This window comes from Nycticebus coucang, chromosome 1 (assembly GCF_027406575.1).
Source record: "Nycticebus coucang isolate mNycCou1 chromosome 1, mNycCou1.pri, whole genome shotgun sequence".
Classification (NCBI taxonomy): domain Eukaryota; kingdom Metazoa; phylum Chordata; class Mammalia; order Primates; family Lorisidae; genus Nycticebus; species Nycticebus coucang.
In genome coordinates this window covers 108,414,467-108,441,431 of record NC_069780.1, presented here as the reverse complement: position 1 = coordinate 108,441,431, position 26,965 = coordinate 108,414,467, and the positions used below count along the sequence as shown (strand labels likewise).

At 53.5% G+C, this 26,965-nt stretch overlaps 1 long non-coding RNA gene, 3 other non-coding genes and 4 pseudogenes across 4 annotated transcripts in view; all 8 read left to right on the top strand.

Annotated features, from left to right (window-relative positions):
- Positions 1–26,965, top strand: part of LOC128582312 (uncharacterized) — a 312,656-nt gene that overhangs the window by 279,066 nt on the left and 6,625 nt on the right. The window lies entirely within an intron of this gene.
- On the top strand, positions 1,291–1,409 carry LOC128592524 (5S ribosomal RNA). Its single transcript, XR_008381908.1, has one exon. It is a non-coding gene; the product is annotated as a 5S ribosomal RNA (ribosomal RNA).
- Positions 3,176–3,295, top strand: LOC128592843 (uncharacterized; annotated as a pseudogene).
- Positions 5,845–5,963, top strand: LOC128591970 (5S ribosomal RNA). The gene has a single exon (XR_008381726.1). It is a non-coding gene; the product is annotated as a 5S ribosomal RNA (ribosomal RNA).
- Positions 7,730–7,849, top strand: LOC128592746 (uncharacterized; annotated as a pseudogene).
- On the top strand, positions 10,399–10,517 carry LOC128592177 (5S ribosomal RNA). Its single transcript, XR_008381791.1, has one exon. It is a non-coding gene; the product is annotated as a 5S ribosomal RNA (ribosomal RNA).
- Positions 12,276–12,395, top strand: LOC128592694 (uncharacterized; annotated as a pseudogene).
- On the top strand, positions 14,947–15,055 carry LOC128592561 (uncharacterized; annotated as a pseudogene).

The window sequence follows — 26,965 nt, the reverse complement described above, 5'->3', positions numbered from 1 at the left end:
CGAGGACTCGGGTGCCATGCGGGAGCAGTGCCGTCTTCATGCCAACCGGCAGAAAGGGGGGGTGAGGACCCGGGTGCGTTGGCAGAGGAGTGCTGTCTGAAGGAACAGCAGCAGAAATGGGAGCTGAGGACTCGGGTGCGTTGGCAGAGGCGTGCTGCCTGCACGCACACTAGCAGAGAGGACGGATGAGGAGTCGGGTCGGCTGGGAGAGGAGTGCTGTGTGGACGCACACTCGCAGAAAGGAGAGCCGAGGACTCCTCCTCGGGTGCTCTGGGAGAGGCGTGCTGTCTGAATGCCCCCGAGCAGAATGGGGAGGTGGGGACAGAGTAAGCCAATGGCCCTTGGAGAATGTGCATGTTGCCAGGGAGACGAGGAGATTGCCACTGCACCAGCTTCTTAGCGGCCGTATCCCCGTGTGAGGGAAAAGCAGTTTCTTCTCTTCAGTAAGGCTATTGAGAGCTAACCGTGAATGCCTTTTTCAAAGTTCCCCCGGTACCTTCTTTCCCGGGAGGTTCCTCTGCCCTGTCCTTGTAAACTCTTCAGTCTATTTCCAAAGTGCAATCTGTTCCAGAGGATAATTGTATGGACCGGACACGTAACTGTCTGAACATTCCGTTCCCGCTGAGGAAACATTCATACATCTGAACCCCTCAGCGAGGTAAGTCAAGGTGCCACCAGCCGTGCAACTACGGGCATGAACTCAGTGAGAGGAGAAGATTGCCCCCTGGCTCTGGCACATACCCGTCAGGATGCTCACGCGTGGAAAAGGTCAGCCGTGCCCCAGCGGTGGAAGGAACTGCAGGGCGACAGAGGACCAGGAGGCGGGGTTGGGGTGGGGTGGAGGGGGGTGGTGGTTGTGGTGGTGGTGGTGGAGGCCCGGGGAGGCCACGCACCCCGTCCCCGCCCCAGCAGCCCCTGAAGTTTACTCAGGCCTCTGGCAAAGCCTGCGGGACCGCGGACAGCACAGGGCGGCGGCCACCGTCCCTGGGGACCCGAGAGGCGCTTCGTGGGGGGCGGGAGGGAGGGGGTGTGTGATTACCTGGGGCGACACACGCCCCAGGCGCCGGGTCCTGACCCCACCCCCACCTTCACATCCCCGCCCGCTGTTCCCCCAGCGTCTCCGCTCCTGTCCGGAGAGCGGCTTGCCAGCCTGGGCCGCTACGGGGCTCCCCGCTGTTGTTCCGGGTGCGGCCGGCGCGCGCAGCCAGCGGCGAGGAAGTCGGCATGGGGGGAGGGGGGCAGCCAGCAGCCCAGTTCTGCCTCTTGAGGCGCCCGGGAGCCGGCCCGTGCGTCTACGGCCATACCACCCTGAACGCGCCCGATCTCGTCTGATCTCGGAAGCTAAGCAGGGTCGGGCCTGGTTAGTACTTGGATGGGAGACCGCCTGGGAATACCGGGTGCTGTAGGCTTTTGCCTCTTCTTGCGTCGCTCGCCCACCTCCTGGAGCGGACCTGGCCGGGCCCCGTCCGCCCTGCCTCCTTGTCGTCTTGTCCCTTGCCACCACTTTCCCTTCAACACTGGGGCCCTGGCCTACGAGAAGGAACCGCCTTCGCTCCAGGGGCACTCGGACTTCTTGTGTCCAAGTCCGTCTCTGCGGCGGTGTGTCAGAGTGGGTCTCCTGCGCGTTGGTGGGGGGGGGGGGTTCGGGCAATGTTGTGGCGTGGCTGTCCCCCTGGGTAGAAGACCGGGACCCGGTGTCCGACGGTGCTGCTCTGTGGACTGCCCAGGTGAGATGGGGCAGCGACACCCTGAGTGGCAATCTGGGGGTGGGGGCTGTGCGGGGATGCGGCGGGATTCCCGGTGGCCGCCAGCCTTGGCCGGCTTTGCGAACCGCAGGAGGATCTTCCGGACAAGGGCAGGGGCAGGGGCAGGGGCAATGGCCTGGGCGCGGGCAGGCCCGGGGCGCGCCGGTGGCTCCACGCGGGTGCCGGGCAGGTGACCACACCGGCAGGCGCGGGGGCCCCGGCGGCGGTGACGCAGGCTGGCCGCCAAGCCAGGCAGGTCCGAGTGGCCGGGACCCTGACCGCCGGGGCCAGATCTCTTGGCGTGGTCGGGGTAGAACACACGGAGGCTTCCGCACACGTGTGGGGAGACCGACAGGAAGGGCGGGGGCGCAGGCGGGTCCTCCCCCATCTTGGGGGTGACCCAGGTCTCTGGCGAGGTCCGCCGGGGACAGCATGTAGGAGAGGGCGGACACAGCTGTCCCCGGGGGTGTGGGAAGAGGTGCCATGTGGCGATCGGCGGTGAACGTCCCAGCCCACCCCCGCCGGGCCAGGGCAGCCTGAGCGAGCGGCAGCCAAGCCTCGCGGGCTCCCCACTGCTGCCAACAGCCTTGCCAGCCAGGCTTAGCGCGGGTGGGCTCGGTCGCGGCCGCAGCCGGGCTGGGGTGACGGCACGCCCTGCAGTGCCACCTGAGGCGGCCCGGGGAGGCAACTGGAGACCTTGAGCCCCAAGTCCCGCCTCAGATCCTCCTGTCGAAAGAGCAAGAGGGAAAGGGCCTAGGGCCCCCATCCCCCAGAAGAAATCTCCGAAAGGCGTGGGGGTGGGGACCGAGGAGGACTACTGATGAGGACTCGCCCCAGCCCCCTAGGGGCCAGCGGCTCACCGCCGTCAAGCCTGGCTCTCGCGTGGAAACGGTCAGACACGGGTGCATGCCCGACACCCGACAGAGGCTGGGATGGGCCGTGTCGGGCCGGGCCGCGGCGGTGGAAGGGACCGCAGGGTGAAAGAGGACCTGGAGGGAGGGTGCTCGGGGCGGGGCGAGCCCAGGCACCCCGTCGCCCCTCCCCCACCCCTTTGGAGTTACCCAGGCCTCTGGCAAGGCCTGCGGGGCAGCCGGCTGGACAGGGCGGCCGCAACAGTCCCTGGGGGCGGAGAGGCGCTTCGCGGGGGACGATTGGGGCCGACAGGCGCGGCGCGGGAGTCCCGCCACCACCAGCTCCCCCGCCCCCGCACACCTGCACCGCTCCAAAACCCCACCCGCGGTTCCCCCATCCCGTCCGCCCCCGTCCGGCGATCGCCCACGGCCGGGCCCTCTCCGGGGCTACGGGGCTCCCCGCTGTTGTCCCGTAGCCGGCGTGCAAGCCCCCAGCGGACGGGGCGTCGGGATGGGGTGGGGGGTGCCCAGCCAGCCGCCCAGTTCTGCCTCTTGAGGCGCCCGGGAGCCGGCCCGAACGTCTACGGCCGTATCACCCTGAACGCGCCCGATCTCGTCTGATCTCCGAAGCTTAAGCAGGGTCGGGCCTGGTTAGTACTTGGACGGGAGACCGCCTGGGAATACCGGGTGCTGCGGGCTTTTGCCTCTTCTTGCGTCGCTCGCCCGCCTCCTGGCGCGCGGTCCTGCCCAGTCCCCCCGTGGCGCCGACCTGGGCGGGCCCCGTCCGCCCCGCCTCCTTTTCCTCTTGTCCCTTGCCACCACTTTTCCTTCTCCACCGGGCCCTCTCCGGGGAGAAGGAATGGGCCTCGCTCCAGGCCCGCCCCCTGCCCTCTTCCAGGGGCACTCTTGCCTTCTTGAGTCCAAGACCGTCTCGGCTGGAGGGGTGCCGGTGGGGCTGGGGGGATAAGCATTTCCTTCTCTTCGGTAAGGCCACTGAGAGCTAATTGTGAATGCCTTTTTCAAAATTGCACAATGCCTTGTTTCTCAGGAGATTCATCTGCCCTTTCCTCAGACACACTTCGGCATGTTTACAAAGTGCCATCTCTTCCTGGAGAATACTTGCACTCATCCATCGCACGTGTGAATTCCTGAGCACTCCTCCTGAGTATCAGAAATACACATGAGCCCTTCCACAAGGTAAGTCCGTGTGCCAATAGCCGTCCAGCTCCGTGCATGATCTCAGTGAGAATAGAAGTTTGCCCCTGCCCCAGCAACGTATACCGGGGCAGTGTGCCGCTTGTGGCAAACACTCAGGAGGAAACTTCTCCTCAATAAGCCTTAAAGAGCTACCGGGGAGAGAAGTTTACCAACTTCCACAACGCCTCGCATCCCAGCAGCTTCATCTGCAACTTCCTTAGAAACAATTCAGTGTGTTTCCAATTCAGTGTGCCACCTCTACCGGAGAATACTTGTCTTGGTGGCACACGGAGCTCTCTCCACGCTCCTGGTGAGGGAATAGTAATACCCCTAAGCCCCCTCCAACGTAAACCAATGTGCCAGGCCATGCAACCACGTGCACGAACTCAGTCAGACCAGAAGCTTGCCCCCTGATCCAGCATAGAACCGGCAGGAGGCTTCGCACCCAAGGCCTCACCTCCCCTTTCTGCCAGTGTGCATCCAGGCAGCACACCACTCCCAAGGCACACGAGTCCACGTCTCTCCTGTCTGCCAGGGTGTATGCAGATAGCACTCCTTTTCCGCCAGGAAAAATCCTCACCTTTCCTTTCTGCCAGTGTGCATACAGTCAGCACTCCTCTCCCAGAGGACCCGAGTCCTGGAGCCCCTCCTTTCTGCCAGCGTCCATCCAGACAGCACCGGGCTCCTCTGCTATCACACCCGATTCCTCACCTGTCCTTCCTGCTGTGTGCATCCAGACAGCACTCCTCTCCCAGCGCAGGCGAGGACTCGGGTGCCATGCGGGAGCAGTGCCGTCTTCATGCCAACCGGCAGAAAGGGGGGGTGAGGACCCGGGTGCGTTGGCAGAGGAGTGCTGTCTGAAGGAACAGCAGCAGAAATGGGAGCTGAGGACTCGGGTGCGTTGGCAGAGGCGTGCTGCCTGCACGCACACTAGCAGAGAGGACGGATGAGGAGTCGGGTCGGCTGGGAGAGGAGTGCTGTGTGGACGCACACTCGCAGAAAGGAGAGCCGAGGACTCCTCCTCGGGTGCTCTGGGAGAGGCGTGCTGTCTGAATGCCCCCGAGCAGAATGGGGAGGTGGGGACAGAGTAAGCCAATGGCCCTTGGAGAATGTGCATGTTGCCAGGGAGACGAGGAGATTGCCACTGCACCAGCTTCTTAGCGGCCGTATCCCCGTGTGAGGGAAAAGCAGTTTCTTCTCTTCAGTAAGGCAATTGAGAGCTAACCGTGAATGCCTTTTTCAAAGTTCCCCCGGTACCTTCTTTCCCGGGAGGTTCCTCTGCCCTGTCCTTGTAAACTCTTCAGTCTATTTCCAAAGTGCAATCTGTTCCAGAGAATAATTGTATGGACCGGACACGTAACTGTCTGAACATTCCGTTCCCGCTGAGGAAACATTCATACATCTGAACCCCTCAGCGAGGTAAGTCAAGGTGCCACCAGCCGTGCAACTACGGGCATGAACTCAGTGAGAGGAGAAGATTGCCCCCTGGCTCTGGCACATACCCGTCAGGATGCTCACGCGTGGAAAAGGTCAGCCGTGCCCCAGCGGTGGAAGGAACTGCAGGGCGACAGAGGACCAGGAGGCGGGGTTGGGGTGGGGTGGAGGGGGGTGGTGGTTGTGGTGGTGGTGGTGGAGGCCCGGGGAGGCCACGCACCCCGTCCCCGCCCCAGCAGCCCCTGAAGTTTACTCAGGCCTCTGGCAAAGCCTGCGGGACCGCGGACAGCACAGGGCGGCGGCCACCGTCCCTGGGGACCCGAGAGGCGCTTCGTGGGGGGCGGGAGGGAGGGGGTGTGTGATTACCTGGGGCGACACACGCCCCAGGCGCCGGGTCCTGACCCCACCCCCACCTTCACATCCCCGCCCGCTGTTCCCCCAGCGTCTCCGCTCCTGTCCGGAGAGCGGCTTGCCAGCCTGGGCCGCTACGGGGCTCCCCGCTGTTGTTCCGGGTGCGGCCGGCGCGCGCAGCCAGCGGCGAGGAAGTCGGCATGGGGGGAGGGGGACAGCCAGCAGCCCAGTCCTGCCTCTTGAGGCGCCCGGGAGCCGGCCCGTGCGTCTACGGCCATACCACCCTGAACGCGCCCGATCTCGTCTGATCTCGGAAGCTAAGCAGGGTCGGGCCTGGTTAGTACTTGGATGGGAGACCGCCTGGGAATACCGGGTGCTGTAGGCTTTTGCCTCTTCTTGCGTCGCTCGCCCACCTCCTGGTGCGGACCTGGCCGGGCCCCGTCCGCCCTGCCTCCTTGTCGTCTTGTCCCTTGCCACCACTTTCCCTTCAACACTGGGGCCCTGGCCTACGAGAAGGAACCGCCTTCGCTCCAGGGGCACTCGGACTTCTTGTGTCCAAGTCCGTCTCTGCGGCGGTGTGTCAGAGTGGGTCTCCTGCGCGTTGGTGGGGGGGGGGGGTTCGGGCAATGTTGTGGCGTGGCTGTCCCCCTGGGTAGAAGACCGGGACCCGGTGTCCGACGGTGCTGCTCTGTGGACTGCCCAGGTGAGATGGGGCAGCGACACCCTGAGTGGCAATCTGGGGGTGTGGGCTGTGCGGGGATGCGGCGGGATTCCCGGTGGCCGCCAGCCTTGGCCGGCTTTGCGAACCGCAGGAGGATCTTCCGGACAAGGGCAGGGGCAGGGGCAGGGGCAATGGCAAGGGCGCGGGCAGGCCCGGGGCGCGCCGGTGGCTTCACGCGGGTGCCGGGCAGGTGACCACACCGGCAGGCGCGGGGGCCCCGGCGGCGGTGACGCAGGCTGGCCGCCAAGCCAGGCAGGTCCGAGTGGCCGGGACCCTGACCGCCGGGGCCAGTTCTCTTGGCGTGGTCGGGGTGGAACACACGGAGGCTTCCGCACACGTGTGGGGAGACCGACAGGAAGGGCGGGGGCGCAGGCGGGTCCTCCCCCATCTTGGGGGTGACCCAGGTCTCTGGCGAGGTCCGCCGGGGACAGCATGTAGGAGAGGGCGGACACAGCTGTCCCCGGGGGTGTGGGAAGAGGTGCCATGTGGCGATCGGCGGTGAACGTCCCAGCCCACCCCCGCCGGGCCAGGGCAGCCTGAGCGAGCGGCAGCCAAGCCTCGCGGGCTCCCCACTGCTGCCAACAGCCTTGCCAGCCAGGCTTAGCGCGGGTGGGCTCGGTCGCGGCCGCAGCCGGGCTGGGGTGACGGCACGCCCTGCAGTGCCACCTGAGGCGGCCCGGGGAGGCAACTGGAGACCTTGAGCCCCAAGTCCCGCCTCAGATCCTCCTGTCGAAAGAGCAAGAGGGAAAGGGCCTAGGGCCCCCATCCCCCAGAAGAAATCTCCGAAAGGCGTGGGGGTGGGGACCGAGGAGGACTACTGATGAGGACTCGCCCCAGCCCCCTAGGGGCCAGCGGCTCACCGCGGTCAAGCCTGGCTCTCGCGTGGAAACGGTCAGACACGGGTGCATGCCCGACACCCGACAGAGGCTGGGATGGGCCCTGTCGGGCCGGGCCGCGGCGGTGGAAGGGACCGCAGGGTGAAAGAGGACCTGGAGGGAGGGTGCTCGGGGCGGGGCGAGCCCAGGCACCCCGTCGCCCCTCCCCCACCCCTTTGGAGTTACCCAGGCCTCTGGCAAGGCCTGCGGGGCAGCCGGCTGGACGGGGCGGCCGCAACAGTCCCTGGGGGCGGAGAGGCGCTTCGCGGGGGACGATTGGGGCCGACAGGCGCGGCGCGGGAGTCCCGCCACCACCAGCTCCCCCGCCCCCGCACACCTGCACCGCTCCAAAACCCCACCCGCGGTTCCCCCATCCCGTCCGCCCCCGTCCGGCGATCGCCCACGGCCGGGCCCTCTCCGGGGCTACGGGGCTCCCCGCTGTTGTCCCGTAGCCGGCGTGCAAGCCCCCAGCGGACGGGGCGTCGGGATGGGGTGGGGGGTGCCCAGCCAGCCGCCCAGTTCTGCCTCTTGAGGCGCCCGGGAGCCGGCCCGAACGTCTACGGCCGTATCACCCTGAACGCGCCCGATCTCGTCTGATCTCCGAAGCTTAAGCAGGGTCGGGCCTGGTTAGTACTTGGACGGGAGACCGCCTGGGAATACCGGGTGCTGCGGGCTTTTGCCTCTTCTTGCGTCGCTCGCCCGCCTCCTGGCGCGCGGTCCTGCCCAGTCCCCCCGTGGCGCCGACCTGGGCGGGCCCCGTCCGCCCCGCCTCCTTTTCCTCTTGTCCCTTGCCACCACTTTTCCTTCTCCACCGGGCCCTCTCCGGGGAGAAGGAATGGGCCTCGCTCCAGGCCCGCCCCCTGCCCTCTTCCAGGGGCACTCTTGCCTTCTTGAGTCCAAGACCGTCTCGGCTGGAGGGGTGCCGGTGGGGCTGGGGGGATAAGCATTTCCTTCTCTTCGGTAAGGCCACTGAGAGCTAATTGTGAATGCCTTTTTCAAAATTGCACAATGCCTTGTTTCTCAGGAGATTCATCTGCCCTTTCCTCAGACACACTTCGGCATGTTTACAAAGTGCCATCTCTTCCTGGAGAATACTTGCACTCATCCATCGCACGTGTGAATTCCTGAGCACTCCTCCTGAGTATCAGAAATACACATGAGCCCTTCCACAAGGTAAGTCCGTGTGCCAATAGCCGTCCAGCTCCGTGCATGATCTCAGTGAGAATGGAAGTTTGCCCCTGCCCCAGCAACGTATACCGGGGCAGTGTGCCGCTTGTGGCAAACACTCAGGAGGAAACTTCTCCTCAATAAGCCTTAAAGAGCTACCGGGGAGAGAAGTTTACCAACTTCCACAACGCCTCGCATCCCAGCAGCTTCATCTGCAACTTCCTTAGAAACAATTCAGTGTGTTTCCAATTCAGTGTGCCACCTCTACCGGAGAATACTTGTCTTGGTGGCACACGGAGCTCTCTCCACGCTCCTGGTGAGGGAATAGTAATACCCCTAAGCCCCCTCCAACGGAAACCAATGTGCCAGGCCATGCAACCACGTGCACGAACTCAGTCAGACCAGAAGCTTGCCCCCTGATCCAGCATAGAACCGGCAGGAGGCTTCGCACCCAAGGCCTCACCTCCCCTTTCTGCCAGTGTGCATCCAGGCAGCACACCACTCCCAAGGCACACGAGTCCACGTCTCTCCTGTCTGCCAGGGTGTATGCAGATAGCACTCCTTTTCCGCCAGGAAAAATCCTCACCTTTCCTTTTTGCCAGTGTGCATACAGTCAGCACTCCTCTCCCAGAGGACCCGAGTCCTGGAGCCCCTCCTTTCTGCCAGCGTCCATCCAGACAGCACCGGGCTCCTCTGCTATCACACCCGATTCCTCACCTGTCCTTCCTGCTGTGTGCATCCAGACAGCACTCCTCTCCCAGCGCAGGCGAGGACTCGGGTGCCAAGCGGGAGCAGTGCCGTCTTCATACCAACCGGCAGAAAGGGGGGGTGAGGACCCGGGTGCGTTGGCAGAGGAGTGCTGTCTGAAGGAACAGCAGCAGAAATGGGAGCTGAGGACTCGGGTGCGTTGGCAGAGGCGTGCTGCCTGCACGCACACTAGCAGAGAGGACGGATGAGGAGTCGGGTCGGCTGGGAGAGGAGTGCTGTGTGGACGCACACTCGCAGAAAGGAGAGCCGAGGACTCCTCCTCGGGTGCTCTGGGAGAGGCGTGCTGTCTGAATGCCCCCGAGCAGAATGGGGAGGTGGGGACAGAGTAAGCCAATGGCCCTTGGAGAATGTGCATGTTGCCAGGGAGACGAGGAGATTGCCACTGCACCAGCTTCTTAGCGGCCGTATCCCCGTGTGAGGGAAAAGCAGTTTCTTCTCTTCAGTAAGGCTATTGAGAGCTAACCGTGAATGCCTTTTTCAAAGTTCCCCCGGTACCTTCTTTCCCGGGAGGTTCCTCTGCCCTGTCCTTGTAAACTCTTCAGTCTATTTCCAAAGTGCAATCTGTTCCAGAGAATAATTGTATGGACCGGACACGTAACTGTCTGAACATTCCGTTCCCGCTGAGGAAACATTCATACATCTGAACCCCTCAGCGGGGTAAGTCAAGGTGCCACCAGCCGTGCAACTACGGGCATGAACTCAGTGAGAGGAGAAGATTGCCCCCTGGCTCTGGCACATACCCGTCAGGATGCTCACGCGTGGAAAAGGTCAGCCGTGCCCCAGCGGTGGAAGGAACTGCAGGGCGACAGAGGACCAGGAGGCGGGGTTGGGGTGGGGTGGAGGGGGGTGGTGGTTGTGGTGGTGGTGGTGGAGGCCCGGGGAGGCCACGCACCCCGTCCCCGCCCCAGCAGCCCCTGAAGTTTACTCAGGCCTCTGGCAAAGCCTGCGGGACCGCGGACAGCACAGGGCGGCGGCCACCGTCCCTGGGGACCCGAGAGGCGCTTCGTGGGGGGCGGGAGGGAGGGGGTGTGTGATTACCTGGGGCGACACACGCCCCAGGCGCCGGGTCCTGACCCCACCCCCACCTTCACATCCCCGCCCGCTGTTCCCCCAGCGTCTCCGCTCCTGTCCGGAGAGCGGCTTGCCAGCCTGGGCCGCTACGGGGCTCCCCGCTGTTGTTCCGGGTGCGGCCGGCGCGCGCAGCCAGCGGCGAGGAAGTCGGCATGGGGGGAGGGGGGCAGCCAGCAGCCCAGTTCTGCCTCTTGAGGCGCCCGGGAGCCGGCCCGTGCGTCTACGGCCATACCACCCTGAACGCGCCCGATCTCGTCTGATCTCGGAAGCTGAGCAGGGTCGGGCCTGGTTAGTACTTGAATGGGAGACCGCCTGGGAATACCGGGTGCTGTAGGCTTTTGCCTCTTCTTGCGTCGCTCGCCCACCTCCTGGAGCGGACCTGGCCGGGCCCCGTCCGCCCTGCCTCCTTGTCGTCTTGTCCCTTGCCACCACTTTCCCTTCAACACTGGGGCCCTGGCCTACGAGAAGGAACCGCCTTCGCTCCAGGGGCACTCGGACTTCTTGTGTCCAAGTCCGTCTCTGCGGCGGTGTGTCAGAGTGGGTCTCCTGCGCGTTGGTGGGGGGGGGGGTTCGGGCAATGTTGTGGCGTGGCTGTCCCCCTTGGTAGAGGACCGGGACCCGGTGTCCGACGGTGCTGCTCTGTGGACTGCCCAGGTGAGATGGGGCAGCGACACCCTGAGTGGCAATCTGGGGGTGGGGGCTGTGCGGGGATGCGGCGGGATTCCCGGTGGCCGCCAGCCTTGGCCGGCTTTGCGAACCGCAGGAGGATCTTCCGGACAAGGGCAGGGGCAGGGGCAATGGGAAGGGCGCGGGCAGGCCCGGGGCGCGCCGGTGGCTCCACGCGGGTGCCGGGCAGGTGACCACACCGGCAGGCGCGGGGGCCCCGGCGGCGGTGACGCAGGCTGGCCGCCAAGCCAGGCAGGTCCGAGTGGCCGGGACCCTGACCGCCGGGGCCAGATCTCTTGGCGTGGTCGGGGTAGAACACACGGAGGCTTCCGCACACGTGTGGGGAGACCGACAGGAAGGGCGGGGGCGCAGGCGGGTCCTCCCCCATCTTGGGGGTGACCCAGGTCTCTGGCGAGGTCCGCCGGGGACAGCATGTAGGAGAGGGCGGACACAGCTGTCCCCGGGGGTGTGGGAAGAGGTGCCATGTGGCGATCGGCGGTGAACGTCCCAGCCCACCCCCGCCGGGCCAGGGCAGCCTGAGCGAGCGGCAGCCAAGCCTCGCGGGCTCCCCACTGCTGCCAACAGCCTTGCCAGCCAGGCTTAGCGCGGGTGGGCTCGGTCGCGGCCGCAGCCGGGCTGGGGTGACGGCACGCCCTGCAGTGCCACCTGAGGCGGCCCGGGGAGGCAACTGGAGACCTTGAGCCCCAAGTCCCGCCTCAGATCCTCCTGTCGAAAGAGCAAGAGGGAAAGGGCCTAGGGCCCCCATCCCCCAGAAGAAATCTCCGAAAGGCGTGGGGGTGGGGACCGAGGAGGACTACTGATGAGGACCGCCCCAGCCCCCTAGGGGCCAGCGGCTCACCGCGGTCAAGCCTGGCTCTCGCGTGGAAACGGTCAGACACGGGTGCATGCCCGACACCCGACAGAGGCTGGGATGGGCCGTGTCGGGCCGGGCCGCGGCGGTGGAAGGGACCGCAGGGTGAAAGAGGACCTGGAGGGAGGGTGCTCGGGGCGGGGCGAGCCCAGGCACCCCGTCGCCCCTCCCCCACCCCTTTGGAGTTACCCAGGCCTCTGGCAAGGCCTGCGGGGCAGCCGGCTGGACAGGGCGGCCGCAACAGTCCCTGGGGGCGGAGAGGCGCTTCGCGGGGGACGATTGGGGCCGACAGGCGCGGCGCGGGAGTCCCGCCACCACCAGCTCCCCCCCCCCAGCACACACGCACCGATCCAAAACCCCACCCGCGGTTCCCCCATCCCGTCCGCCCCCGTCCGGCGATCGCCCACGGCCGGGCCCTCTCCGGGGCTACGGGGCTCCCCGCTGTTGTCCCGTAGCCGGCGTGCAAGCCCCCAGCGGACGGGGCGTCGGGATGGGGTGGGGGGTGCCCAGCCAGCCGCCCAGTTCTGCCTCTTGAGGCGCCCGGGAGCCGGCCCGAACGTCTACGGCCGTATCACCCTGAACGCGCCCGATCTCGTCTGATCTCCGAAGCTTAAGCAGGGTCGGGCCTGGTTAGTACTTGGACGGGAGACCGCCTGGGAATACCGGGTGCTGCGGGCTTTTCCCTCTTCTTGCGACGCTCGCCCGCCTCCTGGCGCGCGGTCCTGCCCAGTCCCCCCGTGGCGCCGACCTGGGCGGGCCCCTCCGCCCCGCCTCCTTTTCCTCTTGTCCCTTGCCACCACTTTTCCTTCTCCACCGGGCCCTCTCCGGGGAGAAGGAATGGGCCTCGCTCCAGGCCCGCCCCCTGCCCTCTTCCAGGGGCACTCTTGCCTTCTTGAGTCCAAGACCGTCTCGGCTGGAGGGGTGCCGGTGGGGCTGGGGGGATAAGCATTTCCTTCTCTTCGGTAAGGCCACTGAGAGCTAATTGTGAATGCCTTTTTCAAAATTGCACAATGCCTTGTTTCTCAGGAGATTCATCTGCCCTTTCCTCAGACACACTTCGGCATGTTTACAAAGTGCCATCTCTTCCTGGAGAATACTTGCACTCATCCATCGCACGTGTGAATTCCTGAGCACTCCTCCTGAGTATCAGAAATACACATGAGCCCTTCCACAAGGTAAGTCCGTGTGCCAATAGCCGTCCAGCTCCGTGCATGATCTCAGTGAGAATAGAAGTTTGCCCCTGCCCCAGCAACGTATACCGGGGCAGTGTGCCGCTTGTGGCAAACACTCAGGAGGAAACTTCTCCTCAATAAGCCTTAAAGAGCTACCGGGGAGAGAAGTTTACCAACTTCCACAACGCCTCGCATCCCAGCAGCTTCATCTGCAACTTCCTTAGAAACAATTCAGTGTGTTTCCAATTCAGTGTGCCACCTCTACCGGAGAATACTTGTCTTGGTGGCACACGGAGCTCTCTCCACGCTCCTGGTGAGGGAATAGTAATACCCCTAAGCCCCCTCCAACGTAAACCAATGTCCCAGGCCATGCAACCACGTGCACGAACTCAGTCAGACCAGAAGCTTGCCCCCTGATCCAGCATAGAACCGGCAGGAGGCTTCGCACCCAAGGCCTCACCTCCTCTTTCTGCCAGTGTGCATCCAGGCAGCACACCACTCCCAAGGCACACGAGTCCACGTCTCTCCTGTCTGCCAGGGTGTATGCAGATAGCACTCCTTTTCCCCCAGGAAAAATCCTCACCTTTCCTTTCTGCCAGTGTGCATACAGTCAGCACTCCTCTCCCAGAGGACCCGAGTCCTGGAGCCCCTCCTTTCTGCCAGCGTCCATCCAGACAGCACCGGGCTCCTCTGCTATCACACCCGATTCCTCACCTGTCCTTCCTGCTGTGTGCATCCAGACAGCACTCCTCTCCCAGCGCAGGCGAGGACTCGGGTGCCATGCGGGAGCAGTGCCGTCTTCATGCCAACCGGCAGAAAGGGGGGGTGAGGACCCGGGTGCGTTGGCAGAGGAGTGCTGTCTGAAGGAACAGCAGCAGAAATGGGAGCTGAGGACTCGGGTGCGTTGGCAGAGGCGTGCTGCCTGCACGCACACTAGCAGAGAGGACGGATGAGGAGTCGGGTCGGCCGGGAGAGGAGTGCTGTGTGGACGCACACTCGCAGAAAGGAGAGCCGAGGACTCCTCCTCGGGTGCTCTGGGAGAGGCGTGCTGTCTGAATGCCCCCGAGCAGAATGGGGAGGTGGGGACAGAGTAAGCCAATGGCCCTTGGAGAATGTGCATGTTGCCAGGGAGACGAGGAGATTGCCACTGCACCAGCTTCTTAGCGGCCGTATCCCCGTGTGAGGGAAAAGCAGTTTCTTCTCTTCAGTAAGGCTATTGAGAGCTAACCGTGAATGCCTTTTTCAAAGTTCCCCCGGTACCTTCTTTCCCGGGAGGTTCCTCTGCCCTGTCCTTATAAACTCTTCAGTGTATTTCCAAAGTGCAATCTGTTCCAGAGAATAATTGTATGGACCGGACACGTAACTGTCTGAACATTCCGTTCCCGCTGAGGAAACATTCATACATCTGAACCCCTCAGCGAGGTAAGTCAAGGTGCCACCAGCCGTGCAACTACGGGCATGAACTCAGTGAGAGAAGTTTGCCCCCTGGCTCTGGCACATACCCGTCAGGATGCTCACGCGTGGAAAAGGTCAGCCGTGCCCCAGCGGTGGAAGGAACTGCAGGGCGACAGAGGACCAGGAGGCGGGGTTGGGGTAGGGTGGAGGGGGGTGGTGGTGGTGGTGGTGGTGGTGGTGGTGGAGGCCGGTGGAGGCCACGCACCCCGTCCCCGCCCCAGCACCCCGTGAAGTTTACTCAGGCCTCTGGCAAAGCCTGCGGGACCGCGGACAGCACAGGGCTGCGGCCACCGTCCCTGGGGACCCGAGAGGCGCTTCGTGGGGGGCGGGAGGGAGGGGGTGTGTGATTACCTGGGGCGACCCACGCCCCAGGCGCCGGGTCCTGACCCCCACCCGCACCTTCACATCCCCGCCCGCTGTTCCCCCAGCGTCTCCGCCCCTGTCGGGAGAGCGGCTTGCCAGCGTGGGCCACTACGGGGCTCCCCGCTGTTGTTCCGGGTGCGGCCGGCGCGCGCAGCCAGAGGCGAGGAAGTCGGCATGGGGGAAGGGGGGAAGCCAGCAGCCCAGTTCTGCCTCTGGAGGCGCCCGGAGCAGACCCGTGCGTCTAGGGCCATACCACCCTGAACGCGCCCGATCTCGGAAGCTAAGCAGGGTCGGGCCTGGTGAGTATTTGGATGGGAGACCGCCTGGGAATACCGGGTGCTGTAGGCTTTTGCCTCTTCTTGCGTCGCTCGCCCACCTCCTGGAGCGGACCTGGCCGGGCCCCGTCCGCCCTGCCTCCTTGTTGTCTTGTCCCTTGACACCACTTTCCCTTCAACACTGGGGCCCTGGCCTAGGAGAAGGAACCGCCTTCGCTCCAGGGGCACTCGGACTTCTTGTGTCCAAGTCCGTCTCTGCAGCGGCGTGTGAGAGTGGGTCTCCTGCGGGTTGGTGGGGGGGGGGTTGGGGCAATGGTGTGGCGTGGGTGTCCCCCTGGGTAGAAGACCGGGACCTGGTGTCCGATGGTGCTGCTCTGTGGACTGCCAAGGTGAGATGGGGTAGCCACACCCTTGGTCGCAATCTGGGGGTGGGGGGATGCGGTGAAGCGGTGGGATTCTCGGTGGCCGTCAGCCTGTGGCCGGCTCTGCGAACCGCAGGAGGAGCAGAAAACTCCAGGCAATATGAAGAACTAGTCCAGAATAACCCCACCCAAGGGACCATGAGGTAGCTACTGCAGATGATTCCACCTGTAAAGAAATGTTAGGAATGATAGAAAGGGAATTTAGAATACACATGTTGAAAACAATGAAAGAAATGATGGAAACAATATAGGAAATTGCTAATAAAGTGGAAAATAACCAAAAGGAAATTCAAAAACAGAATCAAATAAGAGATGAACGAAATGAAGTATATAAAAAGGATATAGCAGAGCTGAAGGAACTGAAACAGTCAATAAGGGAACTGAAAGATGCAATGGAAAGTATGAGCAAGAGGTTAGACCATGCAGAAGAAAGAATTTCAGAGGTAGAAGACAAAGTTCTTGAGATAACTCAGACAGTAAAAGAGGCAGAAAAGAAGAGAGAAAAAGCAGAACGTTCACTGTTAGAATTATGGGACTTTATGAAGCGTTCCAACATACGAGTTATAGGAATTCCAGAAGGGGAAGAAGAATGCTGCAGAGGAATGGAAGCCATACTAGAGAATATTATAAAATAAAATTTCCCAAATGTCACCAAAGATTCTGACACACTGCTTTCAGAGCGATATTGGATCCCAGGTTGCCTCAACTCTAACCGAGCTTCTCCAAAACACACTGTGATGAACCTGTCCAAAGTCAAGACAAAAGAAAAGATTCTGCAAGCTGCCAGGAGCAAGCGCCAGTTGACCTACAGGGGCAAATCCATCAGAGTGACTGCAGACTTCTCTAATGAAACTTTCCAAGCAAAAAGACAATGGTCATCAACCTTTAATCTACTTAAACAGAACAATTTCCAGCCCAGAATTCTGTACCCTGCTAAGCTAAGCTTCAAAATTGACGGAGAAATCAAATCATTTACGGATATACAAACATTGAGAAAATTTGCCACAACAAGACCAGCTCTACTGGAAATACTTCAACCTGTTCTGCACACTGACCACCACAATGGATCAGCAGGAAAGTAAGAACTCAGAAATTAAAGGACAGAACCTAACCTCCACACTGATGCAAAAGATAAAACTAAGCAACAGACTCTCACAAAATAAGACAAGTAGAATACTAAAACACTTATCAATTATCTCAATAAATGTTAATGGCTTGAATTCCCCAATGAAGAGACATAGATTGGCTGACTGGATTAAAAAACACAAGCCATCCATTTGCTGTCTGCAAGAAGCACACCTGGCTTCAAAAGACAAATTAAAGCTCCAAGTCAAGGGTTGGAAGTCAATTTTTCAGGCAAATGGAATTCAGAAGAAAAGAGGAGTTGCAATCTTATTTTCAGATACATGTGGATTTAAAGCAACTAAAGTCAAAAAAGACAAAGATGGTCACTTTGTATTGGTCAAGGGAAAAATACAACAAAAAGACATTTCAATTCTAAATATTTATGCACCCAACTTAAATGCTCCCAGATTCTTGAAGCAGACCTTACTCAGTCTGAGCAATATGATATCTGATAATACCATAATAACATGGGACTTTAACGCTCCTCTTACAGAGCTGGACAGATCCTCTAAACTGAAATTAAACAAAGATATAAGAGATTTAAATGAGAACCTAGAACAACTGTGCTTGATAGACGCATATAGAACACTCCACCCCAAAGGTAGAGAATATACATTCTTCTCATCACCCCATGGAACATTCTCCAAAATTGATCATATCCTGGGACACAAAACAAATATCAACAGAATCAAAAGAATTGAAATTTTACCTTGTATCTTCTCAGACCATAAGGCACTAAAGGTGGAATTCGACTCTAACAAAAATGCTCGACCCCACCCAAAGGCATGGAAATTGAACAATCTTCTGTTGAATAACAGATGGGTGAAGGAAGAAATAAAACAGGAAATCATTCACTTCCTTGAGCATAACAACAATGAAGACACAAGTTACCAAAACCTGTGGGATACTGCAAAAGCAGTTTTGAGAGGAAAATTCATCACTTTAGATGCCTACATTCGAAAAACAGAAGGAGAGCGCATCAACAATCTCACAAGAGATCTTATGGAATTGGAAAAAGAAGAACAATCTAAGCCTAACTCAGTAGAAGAAAGAAATATCCAAAATCAAATCAGAGATCAATGAAATTGAAAACAAAAGAATCATTCAGAAAATTAATGAAACAAGGAGTTGGTTTTTTGAAAAAATAAATAAAATAGATAAACCATTGGACAGACTAACGAGGAATAGAAAAGTAAAATCTCTAGTAACCTCAATCAGAAATGATAAACGGGAAATACTACCAGAAACTCCATGCTCAGAAATTTGACAATGTGAAGGAAATGGATCAATATTTGGAATCACACCCTCTGCCTAGACTTAGCCAGGAAGAAATAGACCTCCTGAAGAGACCAATTTCAGGCACTGAGATCAAAGAAACAATAAAAAATCTTCCAACCAAAAAATGCCCGTTAGAAATGATAAACGGGAAATACTACCAGAAACTCCATGCTCAGAAATTTGACAATGTGAAGGAAATGGATCAATATTTGGAATCACACCCTCTGCCTAGACTTAGCCAGGAAGAAATAGACCTCCTGAAGAGACCAATTTCAGGCACTGAGATCAAAGAAACAATAAAAAATCTTCCAACCAAAAAATGCCCATTAGAAATGATAAACGGGAAATACTACCAGAAACTCCATGCTCAGAAATTTGACAATGTGAAGGAAATGGATCAATATTTGGAATCACACCCTCTGCCTAGACTTAGCCAGGAAGAAATAGACCTCCTGATGAGACCAATTTCAGGCACTGAGATCAAAGAAACAATAAAAAATCTTCCAACCAAAAAATGCCCTGGTCCAGATGGCTTCACTCCAGAATTCTATCAAACCGTCAAGGAAGAGCTTATTCCTGTACTGCAGAAATTATTCCAAAAAATTCAGGAAGAAGGAATCTTCCCCAAAACATTCTATGTAGCAAACATCAACCTGATACCAAAACTAGGGAAAAAACAAAGAAAAAGAATTTCTGACCAATCTCACACATGAATATAGATGCAAAAATTCTCAACAAAATCCTAGCCAATAGATTACAGCTTATCATCAAAAAAGTCATTCATCATGATCAAGTAGGCTTCATCCCAGGGATGCAAGGCTGGTTTAACGTACGCAAGTCCATAAACGTTATCCACCATATTAACAGAGGCAAAAATAAAGATCACATGATCCTCTCAATAGATGCAGAAAAAGCATTTGATAAAATCCAGCATCCTTTTCTAATTAGAACACTGAAGAGTATAGGCATAGGTGGCACATTTCTAAAACCGATTGAAGATATCTATGACAAACCCACAGCCAATATTTTACTGAATGGAGTAAAACTGAAAGCTTTTCCTCTTAGAACTGGAACCAGACAAGGTTGTCCTCTGTCACCTTTACTATTCAACATAGTGCTGGAAGTTCTAGCCAATGCAATTAGGCAAGACAAGGAAATAAAGGGAATCCAAATGGGAGCAGAGGAGGTCAAACTCTCCCTCTTTGCTGACGACATGATCTTATACTTAGAGAACCCCAAAGACTCAAACACAAGACTCCTAGAAGTCATCAAAAAATACAGTAATGTTTCAGGATATAAAATCAATGTCCACAAGTCAGTAGCCTTTGTGTACACCAATAACAGTCAAGATGAGAAGCTAATTAAGGACACAACTCCCTTCACCATAGTTTCAAAGAAAATGAAATACCTAGGAATATACCCAAAGAAGGAGGTGAAGGACCTCTATAAAGAAAACTATGAAATCCTCAGAAAGGAAATAGCAGAGCATATTAACAAATGGAAGAACATACCATGCTCATGGCTGGGAAGAATCAACATTTTTAAAATGTCTATACTTCCTAAAGCAATCTACCTATTCAACGCCATTTCTATCAAAGTACCAACATCGTACTTTCAAGATTTGGAAAAAATGATTCTGCGTTTTCTATGGAACCGGAAAAAACCCTGTATACCTAAGGCAGTTCTTAGTAAGGAAAATAAAGCTGGGGGCATCAGCATACCAGATTTTAGTCTGTACTACAAAGCCATAGTGGTCAAGACAGCATGGTACTGGCACAAAAACAGAGACATAGACACTTGGAATCGAATTGAAAACCAAGAAATGAAACTAACATCTTACAATCACCTAATCTTCGATAAACCAAACAAGAACATACCTTGGGGGAAAGACTCCCTATTCAATAAATGGTGTTGGGAGAACTGGATGTCTACATGTAAAAGACTGAAACTGGACCCAGACCTTTCCCCACTCACAAAAATTGATTCAAGATGGATAAAGGACTTAAACTTAAGGCATGAAACAATAAAAATCCTCCAAGAAAGCATAGGAAAAACACTGGAAGATATTCGCCTGAGGGAAGACTTCATGAAGAAGACTGACATAGCAATTGCAACAACAACTAAAATAAACAAATGGGACTTCATTAAACTGAAAAGCTTCTGTACAGCTAAGGAGACAATAACCAAAGCAAAGAGACAACCTACACAATGGGAAAGGATATTTGTATATTTTCAATCAGACAAAAGCTTCATAACTAGGATCTATAGAGAACTCAAATTAATCCACATGAAAAAAGCCAACAATCCCATATATCAATGGGCAAGGGACATGAATAGAACCTTCTCTAAAGATGACAGATGAATCGCTAACAAACACATGAAAAAATGTTTATCATCTCTATATATTAGAGAAATGCAAATCAAAAGAACTCTGAGATATCATCTAACCCCAGTGAGAATGGCCCACATCACAAAATCTCAAAACTGCAGATGCTGGCGTGGATGTGGAGAGAAGGGAACACTTTTACACTGCTGGTGGGACTGCAAACTAGTACAACCTTTCTGGAAGGAAGTATGGAGAAACCTCAAAGCACTCAAGCTAGACCTCCCATTCGATCCTGCAATCCCATTGCTGTGCATCTACCCAGAAGGAAAAGAATCCTTTTATCATAAGGACACTTGTACTAGACTGTTTATTGCAGCTCAATTTACAATCGCCAAAATGTGGAAACAGCCTAAATGCCCACCAACCCAGGAATGGATTAACAAGCTGTGGTATATGTATACCATGGAATACTATTCAGCCATTAAAAAAAATGGAGACTTTACATCCTTCGTATTAACCTGGATGGAAGTGGAAGACATTATCCTTAGTAAAGCATCACAAGAATGGAGAAGCATGAATCCTATGTACTCAATTTTGATATGAGGACAATTAATGACAATTAAGGTTATGGGGGGGGAGCAGAAAGAGGGACGGAGGGAGGAGTGTGGGGCCTTAGTGTGTGTCACACTTTATGGGCACAAGACATGATTGCAAGAGAGACTTTACCTAACAATTGCAATCAGTGTAACTGGCTTATTGTACCCTCAATGAATCCCCAACAATAAAAAAAAAAACAAAAAAGAAAAAAAAAACAAAAAAACAAAATTGCCATTTTCTTACACTTTATACCTACACATATGAGACACAATAATAAATAGTGAAGCTTTTATACATTACTTAAAAAATTCACAGAACGCCATTCAGTAGTTGATATGATACATTAACTTTTTTCCTAAATAAGGAAACCCTCTTAGAGGACTACAGAAGGAAAAGCCAATTTTCTGTTTTTTGGCATTTGTCTCACCTTAATCATCTGGTCTTAAAAACTTACTTCCCCACTCAACTTCTAAACACTTTTTTTTTGAGATACAGTGTCACTGTGTCGCCCTCAGTAGCTTGCTGTGGTGTCACAGCTCACAGCAACCTCCAACTCTTTGGCTGAAGCTATTCTCTTGCTTCAGCCTCCCAAGTAGCTAGGACTATAGGTGCCCACCACAATGCCGAGCTATTTTTTGTTGTTGCAGTTGTCACTATTGTTTAGCCTGGCTGGGCTGGGTTTGAACCTGCCAGCCCTGTGTATGTGGCCATCACCCTAACCATTGAAGGATTTGCGCCAAGCCCAAACACGTCTTAAAGTCTCCCAAATTGCCATTGTTGCCCTCATTCCCTGACATGCCCTTCAGAGAGAAACCTTCTCTGCTTCTCTATTATAGCCCCATTCTTTGTGTTTCCAGCTTTTTCCTTTATTAATAGGTAGGCCTTAAATACACCCCTCTTTAGTTGCGAGCTTTCCAGTCACCTCCTCTCAAAATAAAAATAATACAAATAATTTAGTGATGTGCCAAGCATTATACACTACTAAGCACCTATGTTAACAAACTGAATCTCAGAAAACTCTGTCAAATAGGTATTATTATTATACTCATTTGACAGCCAAGGAAACTGAAAGCTTATAAGAATTTAAGGCCTTGTCAAATAAATCTGACTCAAGAGCTCACTTTTTTATAAAACCATTATTCAATATTGCTCCTTTCCAAGAGTTGATCAAGAATTATAACTTAGTAAAAATGTATTTGCATCGTAGAAGTTGGCTATCTTTTTCAGATGCCCAAAACATACAAAGGCTTTTTTTTTTTTTTTGAGACAGATTCTCACTTTGTTGCCCTTGGTAGAGTGCCGTGGCATCACAGTTCACATCAACTTCAAACGCTTGGGCTTAAGCGATTCTCTGATTCTCTTACCTCAGCCTCCCATGTAGCTACAGACGCCCTCCACAACAGCCAGCTATTTTTTTGTTGTAGTTGTCATTGTTGTTTGGCAGGCCTGGGCCAGGTTGGAACCCGCCAGCCTCAGTGTATGTGGCCAGCGCCGTAACTGCTGAGCTATGGGAGCCGAGCCTACAAAGGCATTTTAAAAAAATGACTAGCCTTGTTAACAAATAACTAATCTGTACTCAATGTTAATACCTGATTGAAATCAAACACCAAATGTTTAAAGTAATAAAGACTCAAGTAATGGCAATATCTTAAAGTGTAAAAGTTAAGAAAAAAATTTCAAAACAGAAATAAAGCACTAAGCTGTTGGTTAACAATGAACATTAATTGATCACATGTATACACCCAACATTCAGGGCTGTTATGATCTGGCCTTTGCTACTAACTCAAGAGCCAGGGCAGGCTTCTGCACATAATTTCCTCAAAGTGCAGGTTCCCTCTTACTCCATATCTTTGTACCTGCTGCTTTCTCAACCTGGAATGTTCTGTCCTGTTCTTTTTGTTTTTTTCTTTTTGAGACAGAGTCTCACTATGTCACCCTTGGTAGAGCACTGTGGCGTCATAGCTTACAGTAACCTCAAACTCGTGGGCTCAAGAGATTCTCTTGCTTCAGCCTCCCAAGTAGCTGGGACTACAGGCGCTGGCAACTCCTGGCTATTTTTTTTTTTTTTGTCTTAACAGGCCTGGGCCAGGTTCAAATCCACCAGCCCCAGTTCGTGTGGCCAGTGCCCTAAACACTGAGCTATGAGTGCAGAGCCTGTCCTAACTTTTCTTCTAAGAAAATGCCTATTCAACCATCACAACTCACTTTATACCTACTTCCCTTAGGAAAATTTCTGAGATATTATCTCTTTCCCTTACCCCAGAATACTTCCTCCACATGGCATCTGGGACATGATCTTATCCTGTATAATTAATATAGTTGATTAAAATGCATTTGTTTATGTTTGGTTTTATAAAATAAAGCAACTGGAGGGCAGTGCTTTACTGATATGGTGTCTTTAGCACTCAGAATAGTGCTTAACACACAGTACTCAGAAAGTGGCACTTGAGTGTTATTATTTTACAAAATTGTCACAGCATTTGTGTTCTGTAAACTTATTATAGGATAAATAACATTCCAAGTCAGAAAGTAATAGAGAAATCCTCTAAAAATAGTATAATCAATATCTAACAGGGATGATTCATAGCAAGATTCAATACCTTGGTAAGAGTCCCCTAGTTTCCTGTTTTCTGAATTATCAACAACCCACTGGTCTACCTAAAGTTTAATTCTCATGCCACCCTAGGCATTAAAAAAAAAGAATTTACGAGAAAGAATTTATGAGAAACAAAAAAGGAAAATTAAAATAAAGGGTAGCCATAAAGTTCACTATTTAAATTGCCCACGAACTTTATGGCCATGCGGTACAAAATAAAAAATATATATCAACAAGTTTAAAATGTACAGGATTCTGGCTCAGTGCCTGTAACTCAGCGAGTAGGGCGCCAACCACATACACCAAGGCTGGCGGGTTCGAGGCTGGGCCCAGGCCTGCTAAAGAATAATGACAACTGCAACCAAAAGGTGGCTAGGCATAGGGGCAGGCACCTGTAGTGCCAGCTGCTCAGAGGCTAAGACAAAAGAATTGCTTGGGCCCAGGATTTCCAGGTTGGTGTGCGCTGTGACGTTGTCCTCAGAACTAGATGCTCAGAGACTCAGAGATAAGCACTGCACACAGAATGATTACTATGAGAGGGAGACCAAGGCTCGCTCAGGCCTGTGGTGACTTCCCACATTTATTGGGTGTTTTTATACACAGCACTAGTCAAAAGAAAAAAAAAAGGTATAGAACTAGAAAAAGGAACATATAATGGTGAAATCATAAAGACTGCTAAGAAATTCTTTCTTCAGCACATATGCTGCTAGACACATACATAGCTAATTCTAAATCGAGACCCTTTGCTCAACACTTTGCTGAAGACTTAACCACAATGGCTTCTAGCTGTCTTGTTCTTGATTGATTAATTCTCTAAAATTTTAAGAAAGAATAGTTTGCTAAAAGGAGAATAGAGCAGAGCACTTTTCCCACAACTCCCGCAGGTGCCCAGCCCCCAGCTGCAACCACACGAAGCCCTCTGGTAACTTTCCTTTCTGTGAACATGTAACTGATTGTTCTTATAAGCCCAGGCATGTCCACAAAGAAAGAAGTTTTTCCATCTTAGGGCAACGTTCCTTGGGGAGCATCTGAGGCTGTGTCACTTGCTTTGGTTGGGGGGCCAGTACCTCTCCGTGTGATGCCACTGCACTCTACCAAGGGTGACATAGTGTGACTCGGTCTCAATAAATAAATAAATAAATAAATAAAATGTACAGGATTCTTACCTAAAGCTTTATCCCATCAAAGACCTGAACCCTCTCTTTTCTTGAATTATATTAATAGAACGCTGATATTAAATATTCATGTTTTTCATCTCTGGGTAATTATTTCCTATAGTCTCAATATGACTTCCTTCTCCCCAGGCATGGCTGACACAGGAGTTTTAATTACTTAGAATTCCAACAGAGTTAAATGAGGTGACAGACTGGGGAAATCCCCTGACCTCTACATAAATAAGAAGTAATCTAGATACAGGAACACATTGATTTTCCTCTCCATACTGTATTCTAAAGCATGTAATATTCAAATAAGCTGATATGCCAATGATACACCTGCAAGTTGAGATGAAAATATCACTATAAATTATGAATATTACTCAAACTATGAATTTGATTGTTCTGCATTCACCTGAGAAATAATTAACATTATAATTTCATTAGATTAAAATGAACTCTTTATTATGTCCATTGCATACTTGGAGTCTAAATTCTATAGCAAATATGTCAGGAAAAAAACATTATAAAAACCTAGAAATATGCCAATCAAATCTAATTCATGCCCTCAAACAAACTAAAAATTTAAGGTTAAGTAGTTATGTAACTTTAAGTGACCACATATGCCATCGGTACACCCCAAGTCTCTATTTTATTTTCACAAAAAATTACAGTTCGGAAGAAAGCAATCAATGAACAAATATTTCCTGAATAACCACCATACACATGACAGTGTAAGACAGGAAGGGAGGAGTGCTAAAATATATATTACCAGTTCTTTTTCTCAGGAGCAATCGTTAGCAATGTGTTTAAAATCTTAATACATATAACTGATATACAGTAATAAAGTTATAATCTCAAAGTAATTCAGATTTATTTATTTTTTTTTTTGCAGTTTTTTTTGGCCGGGGCTGGGTTTGAACCCGCCACCTCTGGCATATGGGACCACTGTCCTACCCCTTTGAGCCACAGGTGCCACCCAGTAATTTGGATTTTAAACTCCCAAAAATCTCTATATCCAACATTTTCTTTATTTTACCATTCTAAATCTATCCATAAAATGCTTATTAAGTGCCTAATATGTTCAAAAAATTTGGATACCAGCAGGGTATCAGGGCATGCACTGACTGAAGAAAAACATGCCTGTATAAACTCGAAGGCATCTTAAAATGAATTCACAGTCCCTAGGAGACAGAAACCCATAGTCAGAAACACTGTTAGATGTTGTGAAAGCAAAAAAAAAAAAAAGTCTGGGGCAATGCCCTTGCCCTTGAGAAAGTAGAAATTCAACTGGAGAGAATAGGTACGGTGTGAAAAGTAGTAAGAGTAGTGTGCTACTGAGTGCTGAATAAATATTTCCAGTGATTTGTGTACAGAGAAAGGAGGTCAGTGTGATTTCTGAAGTCATGGGCAGCACCAGGAAGATGTAGAACCAGAGCACAGCCATGATGGATTTGGATACAAAGAGATAAAGCCAAATGGCACTTGGGAGTAAACACCGTAAACAAGAGAGGTAGGAAAACAAGCCTCAGGGATGAAGAGCAAATCACTCAGACCAGAGAATTGGGTTTTTATAGTATAGAAGAGGTGTAAGTGGTAACTGCATTTAACTCCCAACTCCTTCCAATAGCCATTTGGTACCACCTATCACAATATCACATGCTCCTGTTCCTCTGCTGCTTGTTTTATCTATCTTCTCTTGTTTTAAGAGGCTGTTTTGCAATCAGTGTATTGAAATATTTTAAAACAAAACTAAAGCAAATAAAGCATATGTGGTAGGCGAATAATGGCCCTCCAAATATGTCCATGGCCCAATCCCTGGAATCTGTGACCATGCTACCTTACTTGGCAAAAGGGACTTTGTACATGAAATTAAGGTGACAGATCTTAAAATAGGAGATTTTCTCAGATTACCCCAGTGGGTCCATGGTAATCACATATGCCTTAAAAATAGAAGAGGTCGGCAAAAGAGTTAGTCAGAGATAGGAGACAGAAGAAGAGGCGTGAACAATTCAAAGTTAGAGACTGACTTCATGACTTCACCCCCCTCCCCCATTGCTGTCTTTGAAGACAGAGAAAGTTGCCACACACAGCTTCTAGAGACTAGAAAAACCCTGAGTGACAGTCATCAAGGAAACATAGACCTTGGTCCTACACAAGTGCAAGGAACTGAATTCCACCAACAAACTGAATGAGCAAAGAATCAGAGTATCCCTTAGAGAAGCGGTTCTCAACCTGTGGGTTGTGACCCCTTTTTAACAATGAAAATACATTGTGGCATTAGGAAGGTTGAGAAGCACTGCCTTAGAGCCTAGAGAAATAAACACAGCCCTGCCAACACTTTGATTTTAGCATAGTGAGAACCTTGCCTTACTTCTGTTCCCCAGAACATAAGATAATGACTTTGTATTGGTTTGAGCCATAAGTTTGTGCTGATTTATTACAGCAATGGGAGAAAATTAACTTACCATTTATAATTTTAAAC